General features: G+C 37.3%; 1 protein-coding gene across 5 annotated transcripts in view; it reads right to left on the bottom strand.

The window, feature by feature from the left end:
* Positions 1-13,031, bottom strand: part of NKAIN2 (sodium/potassium transporting ATPase interacting 2) — a gene marked incomplete at its 3' end in the record, with an annotated part of 1,039,202 nt that overhangs the window by 217,530 nt on the left and 808,641 nt on the right. The gene's annotated exons all lie outside the window — the stretch shown is intronic.

Raw genomic sequence — 13,031 nt, 5'->3', positions numbered from 1 at the left:
CTTATATGTAAATGCTGTGCCATATTGTGTATGAATTTGAACATTCTCAGATTTAGAAGTCCATGGTTGAGGTCAATGAGTTGGAGTGTGTCTTAGAGCCAACTCTCCTTGGATAGCAAGAATTACTCTGTATTTTTTAATTTAAAACCAATGATAGAATTTTTATTTAAGTAATAAATAGAGGTGTTAAAATTAATAAATAATGTGTATTCAATTAGATTTATAAGCACAAGAAAACACAGTTTTACTTATCTGTAACATCATATTATGTTTTTTCATCCTCAATGTAAATAAAAAACAGTATTTTTATTGTGAATTTAGGGAAATCTTCCTTAAGGATCAAAAAATAAAAGAAAAAAATATTATCTTGATTTAATAGTTTTTTGAGGCCACAATTTTCTATGCGTAAAATAGTTCATTTTAGGCTAAAATATTTTAAAACAAATAACTTCAGGCCTTTCAAGAGACAAAACAAAGCTGCCTATTATTGTTTAAAGAAAATATCTAAATTTGTGAATATGATTTTGAAAGCAGCAGGCTCTTGAAAGAGAGCAGCTTTCAGAAAGAGAAAGGAAGACTGCCACGGGTTGGGATCTCATTCCTCCTAAGGGTAGTTATGTCCCTGGGACATAATTCTTAGTATCAGTAGATGAGGTATAAAGAACAAGTACTTATTACTCAATCTCTAAGTTTCAGAATGAGAAAGATTTTCTATTTGAATCATTTTAGTGGTAAAGGACAAAGAACTATCCCTCACCTTCCCTTTCCACCAGTATGATGAGAAACTTACTAGATGGATAAGCTTGGAGATACAAGGCCCAGCTCAGGCACGGCTTTCCTCTTATTTGGCACTAGGTGATCTTTTGACACACACATATGCACACACCAAGGGGACAGCAGACATACACACTTGACCTTCTTTATAGTTGTATGGAAATTTTATAAGGATATTTATGCTTGTCATGACCCCTCCAGTGGAGTCTGTGTGACAAATGTTACTGCACAACATGAGGCGATGACCCTGCCCAGAGAGAGCCTTCTGGAATGGGTCTGATGTTCCTGCCAGGAGTAACTGATTGCAGCCTTCTTGTGTTGGCACATTCTGTCTTTGTTTTTTCTCCTAACCTACTCTCATATCAGAACTTTCCAAACATAACTATGTTGCTATGAAATGCCCTAATTTGGGACTGCAGCCAAGAGCAATTCAAGCTCGGAGTTTACCACCAAGCTCTGCTCCACTTGCTAAAACAAACAAGGCTAAGGATTAATCATCAGTTAATAGTTTATATTATAAATTACAAATAAAATGTTTAAGAAAACTCCAGATAGTAACTCTCAGAAAAAAAGAGCTAAGAAAAAAAACTGTCTTGACACACAGATGTTTGGCATAATGAGAGAACACTGACTTTTGATAAAGAGGGCACATGCGTACTGATACCAAGCTAATGAATTAATAATGATGACTCAAGAAATGATGACAACATTATTATTTTGCATCCTATATTTTGAATTGTGTATGCCTGATTGCTTCACTGACTTCCTTGAATGAAAAAAGATGTAACCACAAAAACACTCCCCGTTTCAAAAAAAAAAAATGTGTATAAAAATCTAGCTTGCTTGCCTGCAAAATACACTCAGATCAAACTCCTCTATGTTTGACTGTTTGTCACTTCGCCTATCTTTGCCCACCGACACTTCGAGAACTCCCTTTCTCAAGGACCTATACCTGGTTGAGATGGTCTGTGGCATACGCTGTTATCTCTAAACAAATAAACAACTTAACTGATCATTTCAATTGTGAATGACACTGATTTAACTGAAGAAGAATGGAACAAAGGTCAAAGGAAAGTCCTGGGAGTGCTGTGAGAAGTTCCATGGGGCCTGTTGGGGTCCAGAAGAAGGCACACAAACCCCTCAGACAGCACTCTCAGTTAGATACACAATACCCTAAGACTGACATTGGCAGGGGCACAGAAGGCACACAAAGCACTCAGCACTCTCAGATGATACACAATACCCTGAGACTGACCTGGTCAGGGGCACAGTGGACTCAGGAGCCAAACTGTGACATTAACCTGTTTTTTTTTTTTTTTGGACAGTCTTTTTTTTAAAAATAGGAAAATCAAGTGTAGAAGACAGGGGTAGGAGGAGTAATACATTGTAATACATTTCAGTCAACTAAATAAAGTATTATCAGCTAATCTTTTTAAAAAATTATTATTAATTTATTCTTGTTACATCTCAATGGTTATCCCATCCCTTGTATCCTCCTATTCTTCCCTCCCTCCCATTTTCCCCTTATTCCCCTCCCCTATGACTGTTCCTGAGGGGGATTACCTCCCCCTGTATATGCTCATAGGGTATCAAGTCTCTTCTTGGTAACCTGCTGTCCTTCCTCTGAGTGCCACCAGGTCTCCCCCTCCAGGGGACATGGTCAAAGGTGAGGCACCAGAGTATGTGAGAAAGTCATATCCCACTCTCCACTCTACTGTGGAGAATGTTCTGCCCATTGGCTAGATCTGGGTAGGGGTTTAAGGTTTACCGCCTGTATTGTCCTTGGCTGGTGCCTTAGTTTGAGTGGGACCCCTAGGCCCAAATCTGCCTATCATAATGTTCTACTTTTAGTCTTATGTGAGGCAGTGGTTACCTCTGACTCAAACCACTTTTTCCTAACTAGACAAGCAGCTTTAGCTAACCTTGAACGTGTCTCTGGTAGCTGGGACCAGCTGGGACTATGGTTGGTGAATTTCTAGGAACAAGGCCACAGATTTTCTCATTGAACATAAACATAGTTTATGGTCAATCTGACCTTGTACAGAGATTCTTTTACATCAGCAATGAGCTGAGATGATGTAGCTAGTGGGCCTGAAATAAAATAGCTATCACTATGCTACCCAGAAGGAGCAGGCATCCACAGGACCAGCCTACCCAGCTGTAGTTCTTGAGTAGTGCAGAATCTGAGATCCCAATTACAACTGTATCATGAGTGTTTACTAACTGCCAGACAAGACAACAAAGCCAGTCAGATAGTATCTTAAGCTCCTAGGTTAAAATAGTAAATTTATATGTACTAGCTGTCTATTATTCAAGGTCCATCTTGAAGTTATTAAGGGATTCTAAATATGTCCCTACCTGACAGAACTAAACTATTTCACAAATGTTAATCAAGATTTTATTCCTCCAGCATTATGGAGGTGACTATTAAAAGATAAATAGTAAGTAAGACATTAATATAATTGACCCTCAGGATCCATGAGAAATATGTTCCAGTTCTTCTCCATACCAGAATTGGAGAATGTTAAAACATCTTCTATAAAATACTATAATATTTTCATAAGTTATTTATATTCCTCTATATACTTTAAATTATCTCTAGAACAATATCTAATTCACTGTAAACATGTAAACATTTTGATATTACATTTCTTGGTAATCGTGACAAAATAATTTAATATATATTCCGTACAGGCAAAAATCTTGTTTTGTCAAACATTTTCGATCTGTAGGTTTGAGACTCAAGAATGTAAAGGGATTCATGTATGGTCTTCAAAGTTTTTACTGCTAATGTCTAATCAAAACAAATAGTTACAAAATGACAGATGTTTCTCCAACTTGAGAAAGAGTCGAAAAAGAAAAGAACACTTTTGAAGTTCCATGATCATGGAGGACTTAACAAGAGGATTGATGTTTTCCGCCAGACACAGAGATCATTAAGCCTAGAAAGATCTAAGTAGGAAAACAATGGGAGGAAAGGTACAGCATTTTAAACATAAGCAGGAATTGCATATGTATACTGGGGTGCAAATATGTGAATGTGAAGATATAAGTAATTGCATGTGAGGGTATATGCAAATATGAGTTTGTCCACATTCCTGCACGAGCAGTAACTGTGTGGTGTTAAGTTGTACTATATCAAAAGGTGAGAATTATGGGGTGCCAAAACAATTAAGATTATTAACTTCTTAGTGACCCTACTACCTTTTCAGAAAGTCAGGTTTACAAAAACCAAAAGCTCCCATTCTGGTGACTCCTGGTATGACAAGGTACACGAAGAGAATATTCTTTTGTTGGCTTTGCAAACAGCCCATTTCATTTGTTCTACAGTTTGCAGAGGAAGCATCCTCACATAGTGTGCAACAAACAGGAATCTGGTCACTCTGGCTATTTGCTAAAGAAATAGTAGGAAGCAGATTAAACTCACATTTGTTTTGCTCCAATTCTTTTCTTCTGCCCCTGATATTAATAACTTCTAGATTATACTTAGTTGCATATCTTATTCCTAGATTAGCTCCCCTTTCCCCCCTCTATCCTGCTCCTTTTCAAATTCATGGTCTCTTCGGTGTTCACCACCAAATGGTAAGAGTCAGTACGAAAACCAGACTTAAGTAACATTACACGAGCTGAGCAGGTTACATTTATATAAGTTGGAATGACACAACTCAGCAACCCTCAGACACCATGCAGAGAATGCATGCATAGCCTTCTGAAAGGGTGCTGCGGTGTGGTTTGCTTTGAAAGAAGATGAAGGAATCAGTGAGCAAAGCGCCTGCTTTTCCTTCAGGTTCCACCGAGCTCTTACTGAGTTCTTCAGGTGGGCTCTTTAGGACACAGCGCAATTTGCATGCTTGGTCACTAGGGCGTATAACACCGAGATTGCCCAGATCGTGAGACACCCCCCCCCCCAAAAAAAAAGACCACCAGGACTCGATACCGATGCAACATACACAGAGTCCTCTATTACAGGCTCAGAGCTTTGGGTCACAATCCTTGCTGATGCAGCGCTTCAAGGGTAATGGGCTTCTAAGGGGAAAAACTGTAATTGGGGGTTGGGGGTCACAGGGAAGTAAGGAAAAAACAATAAGCGAGGGTTGTGGGTCACAGGAATGTCAACCATCAGGCAGATTGGGTGGAGGCTGGATCTCAAGGGAAAGTTGTGGGTCACAGGGATGTCGATCTTCAGGCAGGTTGGGTCCAGAAGCTGAATCTGGAAGGGTATGGTTTTTTTGTTTTTGTTTTTGTTTTGTTTTTTATCTTAGAGGAACATTGGGAGCTAACTGCACGTAATCACTCTGGTGGAGTTTCTGGGGACTGCTAGCAGGTGTCATTCCCAGAACACAGGGAGAAGGGTAGCCTAGAGGACAAGCTCTCATACAGACCATGCACAGACCACAGCATCAGTTGCAGAATCTACATTACATATAGACTATGGCATTAGGTTTGCCCTTACAGGCATTCCTGTTAAATTGAAATAAGAACAGAAGCCCAGCTGACTGTGTTCTTGGCACATCAGCTGCACCGTTTTGCAGTTACTGAATTTCACAGAATGCAAAGGTCTATCAGATGTTTTGACATCTGTGAATTCCCCTTTAGACCTTTGTGTATGAGAAGTTCATTGGGATATGAGTCATTTCAAAGAGTAGGTTTCCTGGGCGTTTAATGCACCCTTAAATGTGTATAAAGCAGACAGACTTGCACAATTAGGCATGTAAATTCTGATTCTTTGGTTCATGGATCTGCTTTGCACAAAATTGATGCAAACAGCTCTAGTATCCCCAAACATGCTTCTTGGTGAGACTGTACCACATCTCTGTGATCTGTTAACTTCATGTCTTGGATTTTTGTCAATTCACAGCAGATCTCCAGATGCACACAGACCGAAGAAAAAAACATTTTAACAGGGCTTTAGAACCTACCTCTTATTTTTTTCTGGTATTACATCTATCATACTATGATATTCCTAATAATTTTACTAGTTTCAGATTCTGGCAATGATCACTGCTTTAGAGTTTGATATGCATAAGGAGGGTTTTTAAAAAAAAAAACCTTCAGGTAGTAATAGAAGTTATGTATATAGATATAATATGTAAGAACTATAAACATAATCTTAAAATCACACCCATGTATATAGATACACAGACACACAGAGATTGAGAAAGAATATGTTACTGATGTATTTTATGGGGTGGTCCTGCCTGAGTGTGGCATTTGATGATTTTTCTGACCTTAGTTGTGTTCATATAATTTATTTTCTTCTCTTTTGAATATGAACACTATTTTTGCATTTTTGTGAGACAAAAAGTTACGAATTATCTTTACAAAGTTAATATTCATAGGGATCATTTCTTTCTCCCTTTCCAAATAAATTGAAAAGAGAAATGAAGTGAGAGTAGTCATTCGTGGATTTAAAATTGATCTTGATGAACGACAGTCTTGTACATAACTATTTTCAAATGTACTACTCTCTAACACTTGAGCGATTGCTTCTTCACGAATAAAAGAAAACAATGGGCTATCATTTCCCATTCTTAAATTGCAATATCTAGCATTTCCTGTCACTGGTTAGCAGCAGTACTGACTGGATGAAGAGGTGTAACTATCCTGTGTCTGGCTCCTCTCAGGTGGCAGTGAGTGACATTTTATTTAAGACAATAAGAAGTAGTCCAGTTTCCAGACATTTGCCATCTTTGTAGTTTAAAAAACTGGAGTTTAAAAAAGTAAATATATTCCAGGGAACGAAATAAATTATCTTCCTTCTCACTTTCTGACTCACTTTTAGACTCTCTGATGATTGTATTTAGTGCTTAAGTGGAACACAAGCAGCAGCCGTACCAAGTGCAGCTCAGATGTGAGAAGCGTGCTCAAGGAAAAGATGTTGTCTTTCTAACTGGTATTTTTGATATGCTAATTCTACATAACAGGAGTTTGGCTTCCTTAATATAAAGCCAAATACATATCTTTAAAGCTACATTAAAGAAAAAGGGAGACAGAGATCAGAAACTTGAAGAATTTAAGCAACACAAAGGAGCCATAGTGGCTTACTTAAAAGAACCATGAGAGAGCACAAGGATACATTTTGTTCTCACTTATATAACTTATATCCACTCGCTCAAATGATGTTTGCAGATCCAAACATCTAATTTTAACAGGTACATTGCTGAGTCAAGAAAACCAGTCGCATATCACGAATAGAAGCAAACATCTGGACAGCAAGTAGCTAAAATTAAAAAGCCCTGTTTTAAAATGTTGTAGTTCTCCTTTTACTGCTTCTTCTTTTTTTTTTTTTTTTTTTTTTTTTTTTGCTTTGAGGAAGTAACTGAAAACTAAACATATTCTGTGAGAAACTTCTAACTCTTCTTTATATTTGCAATAGAACGTATAAAATATGCCTATAAGAACTTTGGCAAAATCATATTTTCTCTTTAGCCATTTTGCCGCCCACAATAGGGTAACATCAATGTTTAAGCATTATTAGAACAGCTAAATTTCTATCTTCACAATTGATGTAATCTTTAGGACTCTTAAGGTCTGAAGCAACCTCAAAAATTGCTGTTCTCTGAAGGTAAAGAACCAGATGGAAGAGATATCTGTTTCTAACCTTATTGACCCCATAGATATCTTCATTCATGGAAAATACATTTCTTTTTCCCATAGACTAGTCCTTTAGAGGTTTACTTAGTACAAGTGCTTTTTAATTTAAGATGTTTTCTTTCTTTATAATATAAAGTGGACATGGCTATTGTTATATCTGACACTCTTTGTCTTTGTCTTAAGTTGTACAAAAATCACTATAAAGAGAGATTTGTACTGGTGTCTCACATTTGACCATGTCCCCTGGAGGGAGAGATCTGGTGGCACTCAGAGGAAGGACAGCAGGTTACCAAGAAGAGACTTGATACCCTATGAGCATATACAAGGGGAGGTAATCCCCCTCAGGAACAGTCATAGGGGAGGGGAATAAGGGGAAAATGGGAGGGAGGGAAGAATGGGAGGATACAAGGGATGGGATAACCATTGAGATGTAACAAGAATAAATTAATAAAAATAAATAAATAAATAGATCAATAAATGAAAAAAAAAGAGAGAGATTTGTAAATGGGAAATGCTATGTATTGGGCTCAGCCAATCGGAACCTAAGCACAGATATAACCCAAGGAGGAGTATCTCATCTTGAAAATGAGGGCAATGAAGACTTATATTAATAAAGACTTTGGAAAACTCCCAAAACCCAGTAATAATATCTTACTGTATCCAGGTGCATGTTTGGGCATCCAGAAATACAGAGTTAGGCAAGTAGCAGAAACAATAAGGAAATGGGGAAATACTCCTAATGGATATATCTTATTTATATTCTTAAGTTAATTAGACTTCCCAGTGTATTGACCAAGATACTTTTTAACACTGTTTGAGCTGAGGGTCTCTCTTTGGAGTCTATAGAGTTGCTAGATACTTTCATCTTTATCTGTAGCCCCACATCTTCTGCACCTGATTGTTCTTGCTACTATATATGGTCACCGAACTCTACAACATTAAGATCGAAGAAACTACACATTTTAATGTCTTTTTTCTCCTTACGTGTTTTTGTTTTTTTTTTAATTTTTATTTTTTAGTTCAAAACTTCTCTGAGGAGCTGACTTGAGTCTGCTACTAAGACAGCAGCACCTGTGTAAAAAGGTACTATCTATTAAGTGTTTCTTTTCTCTGTAGATGTAACATCCTCAGACCAAATGAAACTTTAAGGGGTTTCTAATCAGAGTTTAGAAAGAAATCCCTGCTCTACTTTTAGGCTTCGTCTGTGAGAACAATGGAGTCTAGAGTTGTGGCCTTTACTTATAACTCTTAGGACACATGCATTCTTAGGATGGAGTCACCTCCAAAAACAAGCACTGGTTCGAGCAGAACAGAAGCAAGCCATTAATTCCATGGTTGAAGTTTTTTTCAAACAATGTTTTACATATCCCCCAAACTGACTTAATTATAATATCCAACGAGCTCCACTTGGTGAAAGTCACTTAACATCAAGGTGATTTGTATGTTATATGATATAAATCAGTATGATTCCTAGAATGTAGTATATATTTTATAAGTATTAGTTTAATCCTAAACTAGAAATCTATCTGTGTATTACTAAAGGGCATCGGCTTCTCAGCCTTGGGTGCACATTCTAATCATCTAGGTAGCGTTGCAAATCCAGCCGATTCTATGTACCAATTAAATGAGTCTCAGGGAATGCGATTTGTGTCTCTCTGTCTTCATGCTCCTTTGATGATTCTCGTGGGAAGCCAATGCTGAAAAACACTGTTTTCAGGCGAACTCACAAACAGGATTTGTAGAAAGGGAGAGAAAATAAAGCAGGCTTTTACTTTAAATAGCAGCCCTAAGTATTGTCTATTTATTGTGTCAAGGTTTCAAAGTTCAGTCCCTCTGTGGAGATAACTTCTAATCTTGTTTTTGTTCCCCCTGGCTAACTGTTACCACCTTTCTGTGGCAACAGTCAAGAGAATATCTTTTTAGCCTCAGTGGGCTGCGCTCACTTATTTTTATTCCACGAGAATACCTTCAAGCTTTTGAGCTCATTATTTTATTAGGGACTAATAAATTTAACTTGGCCATACACAACTGCTAAAAGGCATAGTGTTTCAATGAGGCAGACCAACAGAGAGGCATCCTTAAATCCTTTATTAGCTTATGAAAGGTATTAGCGTTACATGATAGCCAAAGTTAAACTGTGCGCAAATCATGAATAGGTATTAGGCCCTGAGTTGGATGGCTCATCCTTTATGGACAAATAAAGAGCAATCCCTAAAAGTCCTAGAGTTGTGAGTTAGTATGGGGTGGGGAGGACAGAAGCAGACACCAAGCCTAAGAGCATAAAGACAACTTCCCACTGAGCAGCTGTGTTCATAGCCTGAATGGTCAGGGTTGTTTATTTATAAAATGTGGTAGATAATGTTTTTACCCGAAAACCTTACCAAATAAGCTTCAGTTATTGTCAGAGGTGAGATCTGCCAACCCAAATTAAAGATAAAAATATTTTTAACTCTCGGAAACATTAGATTATATTTTATATGCCTCGGCTAAATGACCTTAAGGAGCTCATTCGTTGACGATTGATGTTATACTTATTTTTCAAAGCATGTTTTCTGGATCTGAGAAAAAAAAGCAGGATATTGTAAGGATCGTTTAGGTTTCTGGGCGGGTGTTCTGTCCCATGTCAGTTATATCAAGGAGAAGGACTGCAATATCTGAATATTTTTATCATGGGCAGCTTTAAAGTATTTGTTAATTCACATTATACAAGTTCCTGATAGGTACCAGGAAGTGTCTTGTTTACTCCTTACAACAAAGCATGGAGGAACTCAGGACTCATGACGACGTTAAATAGAAAGCAGACCTGAAAGCAGGTGACAGGTGCAGCTTCGTGGCCATGTGTTGTCAATGATGTCACATTGATTCTAGGTTCTACAAGGAAGCTGAAGAATTTGAATAGGAGTGGGAATCATCTTTACCCCTCAGGTCTTTTTTTTTCCCCTATACTAGAAATATGGAAGACACACAATATGGAAAACATGGCGATGCTGACTCCTCATGCTAGCAGCAAAGCCATTTGTCACTGAACAGCTCTCTGCCCATCACCAGAGTAGAAAAGCAGGCCATGGTAAAACAAAAACAAAAACAAAAAAACAAACCAAAACAGCAACCAAACAATACTATCCCCATCTCCCTCCCTCCCTCTTGCCCTGCCCCCCCCAAAAAAAACTCAAAAACAAAACAACCAACCAAAACCAAGAACCCACAGGATTTGATAAAAATGTAGCACTGTAGTTGCTGTGTGCAAGCTCTTCTCTTAGTAATTTTGCATTTTCCCCCTCTCAAGTGAAGTGGAATTACAAGGTCAAATAATTGAATGATTCAATAACATCTTTTAAATTCATTTTGGAGACCATCTGTCAAAATGAAATATTTTAATAACTCAGGGTGTCTTGACATAGATATTTGAAGTTTAGAAATGTGATAACTCGTTTAAAAAGAAATACAAGGAATTCATTTCTCAGAATTAGCTTAAAAAACACTTTTGGACTCATAATCCTTACATAATCTCAGCCAAACCATATGGGGAAAAAGACCCTGTTTGTCATAATACTTCCTTTTCTACTTTAGAATCTGAGTGTGGCAGACGGCGTGGAACTTTGCCAATTTAAGAATATGTGTATACGTGCACATGTATGGCTGAGTGTGTGTGTTTCCTCTACTTCAAGGTATATTTTGGTTTTTAATTAATGAACCAACTGAAAATAATTTGAAATTCATGGTCTCACTATGCTTTGACAAATGTGTGTGCATGTGCATGTAAGAGTGAGTATGTATGCATGTGTGTGTATGTATATATGTATGCACATGCATGGGTAAGTGTGTATGTGTGTGTGTTTCTCCTGAGTTAAGGTATATTGCTGGTTCTCAAGTAATACCAACTGAAATAATTTGAAGTTCATATTCTAAGCATGCTATGACATTCTCTTCCTCCAATGTGCTGATTAACACACAGACATTCCCAGGATTTTTTAGGAAAGCATTACATATATTGTAAAGCCTACTTTTTAAAGATAACCTCTAATTTTAAATTAATTCGGAGAGAATTAATGCCATATTTTAAGCATTCTCAGTTTCCACAGAAACAACTATCATAGCATGCTATGGAGCAGGATTGGCTTGTGGATGTAATGTGCAAAAATGTCTTCTTCAAATTAACCAGATTTATGAAAGTATTAAAATTAATTTCTGGGAACTGGTTTGTCTCCCTCAACCACATAGAAACCCCAAGGCTGTTTGATGGTTAGCATATGTGTCATGCTTCACCCATCTGCCTTTTGGAAGTGTAATTATAGTATTCTTTTCAAGATTTAGACATCACTAGAAAGATTGCAGGTTTATTGACTTATTTTGTACTTGAAGAACAACTTTATAAATTAAAATACATAGGCAGGAACCTCCAACCATTTAAAAAGTGGAAATAAGAATGGAATTTGTAGAGAACATCCCCACAAATGGGGCCATATCACAAAAAAACATTAAGTAAGTATTCTTGAGCAACTAGAGTTCATAATATTGGTCCTAATGTTGATATAATATTGTAAGCATATTCAATATGAGTTCTTTCTTCCATCGAAGAAGATAGTTTGAAGTAAGAACTAAGCACACATGATAGCCAACATGTACTATGCACTTTAACATGAGCTAGAGCCTTACTGGTCTAACCATGCAGAAGAGATTCATAAGGAAAGAAGGTCATGAAATGAATAGATGTGGATATTGTTTACTCTAGTTCTGAAGGGCTATGTAGAGATTCATGAGGTGGCAATAAAAAAAGAAAGCAGTGCTGTAGATAGTGGCTTTGTTCTGGTTGATGAGACCTGCTTGTGAGGATTCAATGTGTTTCAAATGACATTGATGAGTAAGAAAAATAGGAGAATATATGGTAAATTCATTTGAAACCCGGTCAGGGAAGATCTTTAATCAAGAAGTGATAAATCTTTTTCTGTTTTACATTTTTAAAAACTTTAAGGTAGCAATTAAGTATTATGAAAGTTACTTTATGATATATATTTTAATTCTTCTGATTTCTGGAGATAGATATTATTGTTATTAATAAGTCATTCAACTAATATATAGAGAAATCTCTTGCTTGAAGGTTTAAAGCTGGTCAATGGCACACCTTCAACTGAACCTCTGACTCAGTGGCTTCATTGGCCACATGATGAAGTTTTTTTTTTTTTTAAATGAATGGAGATGGACTACACCACAGAAAACTTCAAGTGATCGAAATGCAGAGAACAACTGACCATCGGATGCCCAGGCCCAATAGATGCACCTACCTCAAAACTCCCACACTTAGGTGTCAGAGAGCATCACTGAAGATGGATAGATAGATGCTAAGAGCAGGAAAACCAAAACACCTAGGGTGAGACTGTGTCTCCCAGAAATGGCAGGGAAGGAAGCCTTTCCTATAAAACTCAATAATATGGCTGCCAAAACAATACTTGAATGAAGACAACAGCAATAGACATGTTAATATGGAAGAGGAACATCTTATGGGGCCTCAACCTTACACAAAGAACTAAGGTGACTAAGGAATGCTGAGAGCGAGAGAACTAGTCTTTCCTATGTGTTAGCCCCTCAGCTGGCCCACTGTGAAGAGTTTAACTCTGAAAACATATACATACAAGCAATGCCAAATGGTCCCAGCAAGCTGTATT

Source organism: Acomys minous, assembly GCF_964271855.1.
Source record: "Acomys minous genome assembly, chromosome: 3".
In the NCBI taxonomy this organism is placed as follows: Eukaryota; Metazoa; Chordata; class Mammalia; order Rodentia; family Muridae; genus Acomys; species Acomys minous.
Note: the sequence above shows the minus strand (reverse complement) of the source record. Positions and strands in the feature narration are given on the sequence as shown.